This window comes from Argiope bruennichi, chromosome X1, assembly GCF_947563725.1.
Source record: "Argiope bruennichi chromosome X1, qqArgBrue1.1, whole genome shotgun sequence".
NCBI classification, from domain to species: domain Eukaryota; kingdom Metazoa; phylum Arthropoda; class Arachnida; order Araneae; family Araneidae; genus Argiope; species Argiope bruennichi.
This window is the reverse complement of record NC_079162.1, coordinates 814,465-826,218: the sequence shown is the minus strand read 5'-3', so window position 1 is coordinate 826,218 and position 11,754 is coordinate 814,465. Positions and strand designations below refer to the sequence as shown.

The window sequence follows — 11,754 nt, the reverse complement described above, 5'->3', positions numbered from 1 at the left end:
AAAAATGCATTCTTCAGCAAGATCTTAAATTTACCCTTTCACTATCAGGAACGAACATACTATTAGTTTTTAGTTTGAAATTCGAAAGCAGATGAATACGACAAACATAATGAAATTTCTATGAACACATTGTTAAAAAGCAGACAAAAGTTCCAATTTGTCAAATTCTACTAATGCATTTCTAGAGCATGGCCTATTTCTAACTTTTTATCTATACTCTTTCATTAAACTAGCGAATTAAATCCCAATGATTTACATGCAACTAATTTACGTTTGAAAATAATGAAATCATTTAAGGTAAAGGATGGAAACAAATCTATTCATTCATCTTGTGCTTTTCTACTTTTAATTTAAATTAACTCAATATTCTTCAAAGGACTTGGATGTATGTATGTACGTCTTATATTCAGTTCACGGATTTGTTATAGGAGTGGCTTTCAAGAAATTTAATACGTTTATCGAAACAATTATTCGAAAGGAGACAAGAATATTTGGCAATTAAATACAAAATGAATTCTAAATACACAAACTTTATTTGCAAGTTTAATATACAACAATTGATCGTTTACAAAATTACTACAACATAAAAAGTAGGACAAACGCATTGAATTAAGAATTCAGTACAGATATCAAATTAAACAGGTATCAAACTGCTGTCTTATACAAAAAGCTTAAAAGGAATTCAAACAATTTTGAAAATAAAAGTACTCAGTTAACATAAAATTGACATACTTGAAATGGAAAATTTAATACAAGCATTGATTATTAAAATGTAATTAAAGAAACACATTTATATAAATTATTATTTAAGGATAGTATATAAATTGAACATTCATTCTAAGATTTTTCCAATGCATAATTCAATTTAGAATAAGTGATAATTTAATATTTTATTAAATAACTTGGAATAAAAATTGAAATTAAAATCTTCTGAAAAGCTCATAAAACTTAATTTACTCGTATTATTAATAAAAGAAAGCAATCTTACCTACATTATTCAACATTCATCGCATCCATTCACTTTTTTCCCCTCAACTAATATTTTATTATACTCGAGTAGATTTTTAGAAATTTTGATTCTTGCTAATCAAGCGCGAGAATCATTTTCTTCTAAGGTACATAGATCATTGTGATGATCAGGCACAATGATCAAATGCCTTCGAAGAATCGAAGGACATTTTGATTGGCTGGCCGGCCGAGTCAATCAAAGTATCCTCTATCCGCGGATGGAAGTAAAATTGAAGGCCAAAATGGCGAGATTTAGAAATCATTACTTATTATAAGATTAATGGTGAACTTGAAATGCTAACTTTTTTTTAAATAAATTTATCATTAATTTACTTAAAATAAATTTAACAAGAATAAAATATTTTTTAAAAGCCTAACTGCAAATGGATGCAATGAACAGATGCTTATTTAATATAATTACAAATACTATGTTAAAATTTTTCTGAAAGTATTGAAATTAGGTTACAAATTAACGATCATTGATATGTTTTTAAATTTCTGTTCAGGAAAAATGAATGCTGTGCATTTTACGATTATTCAAATGTGAAAGTTAATGAAAAGAGAAGAAAGCACTATCATATCGCATTATTTAAGAATAATTACAGTTCCAATAATTAATATTACCAAATTCAATATATAAACATAAAATATCTTTGCAATGCACAATACTGTTTCACGTAGGCAAACATAAATTTCAGCCATATTTATGGGAAAATATTTAAATTTCAAATAATCTTTAAGAAAACAAAGTAGACATGTGGACAACGCATTTTTTTTTGCCATTTCTTTCATACAGGATACAGACGCGTTTCTCCCGCCATTGACAGCAGTGATTTTTGATATATTTTAAACTAGATAAACATGCAGATACATATTAAAGCAAATTTCATTTTCACAAATTTTGCTTTCAGATCAAAATTTTAATAAAAAAAATTATAAAACAATATTTCAAAGGCTAATGTTAAGACCCTTATAGAAAAAAAAAATATTTCCTAAATCAGAATTATACGCACATAGCCATTACACTAAATATACTGAGTTTGTGGTAACTTATTTCATAGTCACAAAGTGAAGTTCTATTAATCATTTATTATCACCAATTTTTAATAAATTTAATAAGAATAGAATCTTGATTTAAAAAAATAATTGAAAATGGATGCAATGTACAGATATTTGATTAATATAGCTACAAAAATCGTGATAAAATTTCTCAAAGTGTTGAAATTAAATTTCAAATAATGATCTTTGACACTATATTTAAATTTCTATTCAGGAAAAATGAATGAAATTGCTTTCGCGATCTTTGACATTCAGTAATAAATGAAAATAAAGAAAGACTACTTTGTAAAATCTGTCAAAAAATTGAAAACTGTCTACAAACAATTATGTTGATGAGAAGGAATAACACCTAATCGGTTGACAAAAAATTAAATTTTTAGAATTTTAATAATGCAATCGATGATGAAAAAGAATGTTAACAAATCATCCAATATCATGAAAGTGTATTCTCCGTTGACAATGGAGAAATGTCAAATGCAAATTAAGGCGTTATATATTTTTTTATTTCAATTCTGTGACAGTGGTTGAGATCACTGGCTATATTGCTGGGAGAGTAACAAAAGTTCGACTTGTTAACTTCTAATAAGAGTATGGTTACAAATGAAATTTTGAAGTCAATTTTATACGCGTTGAAAGAAAAATTGATGGAAATTGGTTTTAGATATTCAGCAAAAAATCAAACACACTATCAAATTTTAATTTATCCATAAAAATGTTTCATATGTCTATAATATTTAAAAAAATACTTGTGTCTAAAAGAGTAGAATACAAATATCCACTTTGAAGGAAATATAATGTACCAGAAGCTATTAAAATGGACATATGCATAACAATTTCCAGAACAGTTAAGAAATTTTGATTCATATGCCAAACACAGGCTTTGAACGATTTACATTCCATGCACTTCAACCTTTTCCAAGTTCCAAGAATTCCAAGTTCAAGAACAATTACGCATTGATTGAAAGAATTCCCCAAAAATATATAAATATTCAACACCTTAAAATAGAAGAACAAAGTATTTCAGAGATGTATTGATATCCTCAAGTAATGTTAACTACATATACATTTACATTTCCACCATGCATATCATTGATAATATATTGGCACAAAATACTCATTTTGGGTTTGCTCTAATATCAGACCAAAGACACAAGCTGCATCTGTTGGATCGCCATCCAATATTTCCTTTTAAAGGCACCGAGTTCTAATATTCGCTTGATGAAGATTCTGAATGCCATCCGTTTTACCGCTATCATTTCGGCCAACTCCTGTTAATATCTGAAAATATTAAATATTTGAATTAATATATATCTGAAAATATCTAGAATATCTTTAAATTCTGGAGTAGAAGTGACTTAATTTTGCACTTTAAATCAATTATCCAGTTGTTCCATAAAAGAATTTGCTTACAATTTTGTTATACATAGAAATGAAAATAAAAATTTTAAAATGTAGATTAATTAACACTTCGGCTTACTTACCATTTCGCTTTTTGAAATTTACATTTATATTAAAGTTTCACTTAAATCATTAGCTAAATAAAAAATGTTTCGTTCCTGAATTTTCCGAAAAAGTTTATTCTCCAAGGATTAGAAGTGGCGCTAATAATGGATGCTGAAACAACCGTCCAATAACTGCCGTCACTGGTTGTTCTTCTGAATACAGTAGGTTATTTTGCAAAGTCGTCAAAATGTTCTCAAAAGCCACTTAGGCTCCAAAGCAGACGCTTTCGTGCATAAGACAAAACATAGTCCAAAGTTTTGCTTGAAAAGTATTTCTTTCGTAGGTTTGTAGATGAAATTTTCTGGTTTATTTAAATACTTGAAAATAACCTAACTGATACAAGTATGTACCGATTACTTACTACGATTAACTAAGATAATATTTTAAATATCAACTGCAATATGTTTGATTCGTTCTAAAAAATGAGTTAATTGGAGGATGAAATAAGACTTGAAACAAAATTACACTGGAACATATTTTACTTATTTATCACATCCGTAGGTTTGAAGAGATTTCTGGCCATGCAACATATCTCTTGAAAATCTCAAATAAAATGATCAAATGGCAAATCTGAGATTTCTATTATAATTCAGAAATTTAGCATGTCATCTTGAGAATATTTTCCATGAAATAAGCACAATTAATGTGTATTGAGGGCGTGAGTATGGAATCGAAAAAGTCGTAACATACCAAGTGCGGATGCGTTTTTTCCCAGAAAAATTGCATCGGTAAATTGTCTAACCTATTAAAATAACTAACAAAATGAAAAAGTACATTGTTAGTTATTTGACAGTCGATTCAAATGATTGGATACAATCTTCATTTTAATACGACAGTTATCTTAATTTGCAAAACTTACCGAAATCACTTCAGTACCGTTCTTTCCTGTGCATCCAGACATCCTTTGTATATAGAGTTTGTAGCTGGAACTGAAAAGGCCTTTCATTCCACAGATGGAGTATCGTTATTCAAATAGATGACATCAGATGTATTCTTTGCACAGTGCGCTGCTGTAGAATCAAATGCAGATTAGTTGATCTTTGTTTGCTTTATATGACGTTCTATTTCACCCAAGTATTTAAGTACAAGTAAACTGGAGCAAACGGATGTTATCTCACAAGTTCTTGCTGTCATTGCACAAAAAAAAAATCCTCCAAATTAACATTGATTCCATAGTTTAATAAGAAGAAATCTTCATGGTTATTTTCTTCTATCACGGATTACACATGTTAAATCCACATGATTTTGCCCTCGTTTCTTTGAAACCACTTGTCTGGTATATGGAGAGATCATAAACCTTTCACTTTCAATCCACTGTGCAGACTGAATTTAAGTCTTGATAATTTGCGAGTATTAAAGGCGATGCATTTTGAACTTGGTTTAATATTCCTAGCTTTTGAAACTATCAATTATATCTGTTGGATCTCTGACCATAATTTAATTTGAAAAGGGTCCAAATTCCAAAATCCACTTGTAGGTTCCAGATATTTCCTGTTGAGCCATGGTCATTTCGGTCAAAACATGTCAATCTGAAAAAATTAAATAATTTAAATCAACAGATATGAAACTATCCATCAAGAATACCATGAAATGCAGGAGTATATGCAATTACAATTTCGCACTTTTAATCTGCACCGGTAATTCAAACTCTCGAAAAGAATTTGCCAGCGAGTTTATTTATGGAAAAAAATTAACTGTTTTTTAACTAAGAAAATTTTAGTTAAAGGAAAAATGACTTGAAAATTTTTAAATCTTTTCGTATTTGAAATACATTAGTAAAACATTTCACCCACCCATTTCATTTATTCTTTTAAAAAAGACGATTCTAATTATTTTTTTTCTAGCGATACGCCTATTCATTTAGAGAAAATAAATGGAGCATCCAGTTTATTAATTATTCTTCAAGCAGAATTATTGATTATACTTTATATCATAAGGTTTATATGAAAACGAATTTTAGTTAGAATGCTCTTCTAATAAAATGCCATATTATGCATCGAGATAAAATATGAAATTTCATTTAAAAACAAATCAATTTTAATTTTGTAAGGCTGCAATTTTAATTTTATAAAATTTCTTAAATAGATGCTTAAACAAGAATTTAATGATCTTAAACATCTACTGTTACAACAAATGAAGAATCTGAAAGAAAATTAATATATTTTTCTTAATAGCAATACGTTTGGTCATACTAGAAAGAAAGTTTCACTTTGGCCCATACAGAAACAATACAAAATTACCTACAAATATTTTTACCTTTTCATAGGTGCTGGAACCGGTTATTTGAAAGGGTTCCTGGCCAAGCAATATTTTTCTAGCGATGATGACATGCAGATGACCATTCCAAGCAGACTCCCCTTTCAGGCGAGTAATTACTTGGAAACACAACTATCGAAATTTGGCTCATGGATTACACGCATTTAATATTCAAATTCTTGTAGTTCTTATACTAGGAGGAATCAATTTTGATAAATGCTTTCAAATAATTATATTTCGCATCTTTTTTCCCCACCAGAAACTTGCTTTCTTGATGAACAAATTAAAATAACTTCCAAATGCCATATCGTTTTGTCAGTTTCATTAATAAAATTCGAGTACTTACTGTGCCTTTGGATACATAGACGTATCTTAAGCGAATACTTCCTCGCATCCAGCAAAATTGATATAGATGACATGTGTATGGAACTGAGAAAATACGGTGTTTGGCATCATATCTTTATCACGCAAATTAGTATCTATTAAGCGTCAAAAGTTATCCAGCCTATGAATAAATGATGCAATAAAATGAATACATTTTTATAGTTCCTTTTACCATTGCATAAAATCAAACGATTTTATTTAATCTTCATTTCGATATAACAATTATCATAAATAGCATAACTTACCGATATTACTTTGTGTGAAACAAAATTTTTTTTTGGCCATCTGGACAGCTACTATCCGTGCTTTTTGCCAAAAGCTGTAAAGGCAGTCCCTCCCTCTTCTTATGGTGAATGACGTTGTGCAATTGTTCCCATTAAACGGCTAATCTGCTTCTTTAATGATTTCTGTGACTTTCCATTTCACTCAAATGATTAAAAAATGTAATGAATCTAACAGAAACTATGTGGTTTAGTGAAACAGTTTAAATTCAAGATCTAATGTTCCAATCATTTTTACACATTGAAGATGCCAACTTAACATTCATTCAATCGGCACATTTGTAGAAAAAGGCACAAGAAAACAATCACCATGGTTCTTGTCTCTGTCATTAGCCTTTACCATGTAAAACCCATATAATTCTGGCACTCACGTCGTTTAGAAGCCACATGCATGGAATATCCAGAGACTATTAATGTTTCTTCCTCATTCTATCTAAGCGTCCATCAAGCGTGTATATTTTAATTCATCTTAGAAAGTTTCAAATAGTTAAAAATAGTTCAGCGGCAACTCATTGCTAGCGATTACCGTTTTTATATAGATATTATTCTAGTACAAGATACTTTTGTAGGATAATCTGCGCTGAAGCTCAAGGTTCAAAACATAACTGTAATTCAATTCAGAAAGTAAAGATTACCGTTTTTAAATTTTTGAAGGTGAATTGCAGAAAAGTGATCAAATTGTGCTTTTTTTGTTTACAACAAGCAACGTTGCTTTCAAACTACGTCTTTGTCTTAAAACATTTCATATTTTTAAAAATTTTATGAAAATGATTTTTTTTACATGTTTAAGTTCAAAGAGGTTCAATACCAAATTTGTATAAATAAAATTAGAATAGCTACATTTAAAAATGTTTATTTTTTATCTCTAAAGCTCGATTACCCAAGTTTTCCTATCGATGCTCCAGCCAATTACTTATTTTCATTGAAAGTTAGTGAAATTCTCCCCGCATTCGATATATGAGGTTATTCAAACTTCCTTTCTGTTGCGATATGGAGCGAACTAAATTGTTTCTAAATTCTGGGAGGAGAGAAGTTCAAATAAGCCGAGCTACTCTATTCAGAAGAAATGACATGCCTTCAACATCAGAAATAGCTTATCAGTTTACGGTTGATCGACAATGCAAGCCTCAATCAAAACTTTTTTTCATGGGATGTGAAATTGTTATATCAATTAGAAGAATAATGAATATATAGAATATTAAATAGCCGAGGCCCACAAGATTACTTTTCATATTAGATAGGGATTTTAATTCCAAGACGGAGAAAGAAGGGTGGTTAAAAGAGCGAAATGTTTCATAATTGAACATTATGGAAAAGGAGCAATTATTGTTCTATATTGCAAGAACTGCGCGTTTAAATTTAAAATACAATTAAAATAAACTTACTTGAAAGTATAGAAATTTTGAAATTAACCTAAGCTTCATTCCAGTTAAAAGTCCTCTTAAGCCCTTCCAAATGAGAATAAGTATTATTCGAAGAAATTTTCTAGAAAATCTGTAACGTCCATGAAATAAATATTTTTATTTTAATAGTATTTGAAATTTTATGGGGAAAAGAGCGAATTTTTTTAGGACTCCTATCAAATTTAACGAAATATGAATTTAATTTATTTCTGCTCCTCAGAATGTAAGCATTAAAATGCTATGTGTCGATACTACTCAACCATTAAAAATTTACTACATTTATTGGCTACAATCTTTATGAATTGCATTTGTTGTCTTGAGCTGAGAGTTCTCATTATGAGAGATTTTCGGAAATAATGTCACGAAGCAAATTTCATTAGTTCACTCGATTTATCTGTTAATTGATTGTTCAATCTTTCTTCTGACGGGAGAATATTCCAAGGCAGAGTGGGAACTCGGCATTATTAATCAGTCATATACCCATAAAAAAATCCATAACTGCTGGATTGGTGGAATTCAAATTCAAAATGTTTTTGTTTTAATTATTAACAAAGGCCTTCAGAAATGAACTGGATTTAGCATTTAAGAATTGACTAAGCATTCTGTTAAGCTTCATTTCGCATTACTTTTCTACTTCGAATTGTCTTGCGTTCTATCGAAATATTGTTCGTAATGTCAAACTAAGCTACGCTGAAATAGATGAAGTAGCTTATTCTTATGAAATACACAATATCGGCACCATTTTTCCATTTAACATTTTCTATTTTCACAATTCTGACACACACATTTCATACACTGCGCCAAAACTTCAAAATCACAATTTACACACGCAATACCCATGCCGCTTCCAATACCACCCTCGACATTACAATCCACACTCACACGCATTACCCACGCCGCTTCCAACACCACCCTCGACATTACAATCCACACTCACACACATTACCCACGAGTCTTCCAACACCACCCTCGACATTACAATCCACACTCACACACATTACCCACGCCGCTTCCAACACCACCCTCGACATTACAATCCACACTCACACACATTACCCACGCCGCTTCCAACACCACCCTCGACATTACAATCCACACTCACACACATTACCCACGCCGCTTCCAACACCACCCTCGACATTACAATCCACACTCACACACATTACCCACGCCGGTTCCAACTCCACCCTCGACATTACAGTCCACACTCACACACATTACCCACGCCGGTTCCAACTCCACCCTCGACATTACAATCCACACTCACACACATTACCCACGCCGCTTCCAACTCCACCCTCGACATTACAATCCACACTCACACACATTACCCACGCCGCTTCCAACTCCACCCTCGACATTACAATCCACAGTCACACACATTACCCACGCCGCTTCCAACTCCACCCTCGACATTACAATCCACAGTCACACACATTACCCACGCCGCTTCCAACTCCACCCTCGACATTACAATCCACAGTCACACACATTACCCACGCCGCTTCCAACTCCACCCTCGACATTACAATCCACAGTCACACACATTACCCACGCCGCTTCCAACTCCACCCTCGACATTACAATCCACAGTCACACACATTACCCACGCCGCTTCCAACTCCACCCTCGACATTACAATCCACAGTCACACACATTACCCACGCCGCTTCCAACTCCACCCTCGACATTACAATCCACAGTCACACACATTACCCACGCCGCTTCCAACACCACCCTCGAAATTACACAACCCGCTTCTAGCACCACCCTCGAAATAGATTGCAATCCCACACACATCTATGCCGTCACCCCCCCCCCCGTGTTCCGAAACCAGAATTCGCAAGCTACTCCACCGCTCCATGATTCTCTCAAAGCAACACGTACTGCTAACACCAGCCTCAGGCCACAATTCCCATACTCTCACACACGCCATTACTCATGCCGATAACTCCATAAATTTCCGCTTCTCAATTTTACATACATCATCCGAATAAGGACGAGTGAATCATTTCTGTTTTACAACACAATAGATGGCGAAATGACTTGCCACGCTTTCATATTTCCCATTGACCCTTTCCACATTCGATTATGTTGTATTCATTGCTTTCTCCATTCACTGCATAATTCGCCATTGCAAAGATTAGGCTTCAGACACAATATACTCCAATAAAGTGCATTAATTCTCTTCCTCACAATATATCTGTGCGTAACATGAGACGTGAAAAATGTGCAGCACTAGGCAATTTTCTCATTCGCATTATGCATTTCAAAATGAGAACAAAACGAACGACAATACTCCTCATTGCGTCAAGGAGATCAAATATTTTGCATTGAAATGAACACGAAAACAGAATTTAAAAAATACCGAACCCAGGGTTTCTTTATGATGGTTTTGATGAGCTACATATTTACTAAAGCAGGGAAATCTATACTTATATAAAGCTCAATGTGTGTATGCGTGTTGGCGCTCTACAGGCCAGACCGTTTGACCTACAACTACCAAATTTGGTACATGTATACCTTGGTGTATGCACCTGAAGTCCCGTTTTTGAATTTTTAATTAGAATTTTAATTATTAATTAAAAACTTGCTTTCCCGCCAAAAAAAATTCTCATTTTCCCCACCTCCAAATGAGTAAGGCTTAAGTTTTCCCATGCTAATGAGGCTAGGCTAAAGATTTTTCGACCGATTATTTCAAACGATTCATTTTATTTTCTTAATGTTTGATGCATTTAAAATTAAGCACTGTTAATTAATTTGCTCATGATGAATCTGAGAACATTTTGTTGACAAATTCTTGAGATATTACATAAATTAAGAAAGGTATTTTTTTAGTGTCCATTAAATTTTAAACCCTCAGTGACTGTTTTTAGTAATCATATTATAAAAAAAATGCTTCGTTTCAGTAAAAAATATTGTTATATTAATTGCCAATTAATCCTTTCCAGTTTAATTTAAGGCATAAATTCTAGAGGAGCTAACAGAAAATTAGAGAGATATATATTACATTATGACTGAAGGCCTTTATAATATTACGAGTGAATTATATGACTATCAAAATTTGAAGTTTTAAAATATTTTGATGAAGAAGCTATTAAAGTAGGAATTGGATAAAATATTTAATTATTAAATTTTAACGAACATTAAGATTGGCGAACCGGCTGACCGCCAAAGGTGGCTAGTAGTAAATAAAACAGGATTCGTCATATGCAAATGAGTATTAACTTTCGAAATTCCATAAAAATATTTCCTATACTCTATACGGCTTTCCCAGACAATTTATGAATTTTAATATTGGATTTCTCTCAATACCAGCTTGTCCAAATCTGATCTCCATCAATTCCCGATTATGTCTCTGAACTCAGAAAAATTCGGCTCATTGCAATCAAATTACATTATGAATAAATCAAATTTTAATTAAAATGCTGTTTGCTTTGGATAATACACGAATGGTTCGACACTTAAATTTAAAAGCACGTATTTGGATGCACGAATCTGACGTAAAGCATGGAGCACTATTAACATTTTCCTTGGAATTGCTTTAAAATTACACTTTAAAACATACAAACTGAAATTTCAGATATTAGTGGCACTTAAATGACAAGACAAAGTATTTTTTAAAATTTCAGCTAATAACATTGAATTTTAACGTTTATTTAACAAAGTAATTTTCAGGCGGAAAACGATAAAAATACACCCTCTGAAATGTTAAAACATCTCATTTCAAGTAATAGCATGTCCGAGAATTCATGATTTGATTGAATAAAGACAATTCCAACGAAATGAAAGCGGACAATATTAACCAAATAGCTCTTAGTATATAAATATTCAAAAATATCAAATATGTTGATGCAATT

General features: G+C 31.9%; 1 long non-coding RNA gene across 1 annotated transcript; it reads right to left on the bottom strand.

Moving 5' to 3' along the window:
* Window positions 1-4,545: 4,545 nt before the first annotated feature.
* LOC129958098 (uncharacterized) lies at window positions 4,546-8,793 on the bottom strand. The gene is made up of 3 exons (XR_008783142.1): window positions 6,456-8,793; window positions 6,173-6,331; window positions 4,546-5,099 (listed from the first exon to the last, which is right to left on the bottom strand). It is a non-coding gene; the product is annotated as an uncharacterized LOC129958098 (long non-coding RNA).
* Window positions 8,794-11,754: the final 2,961 nt, after the last annotated feature.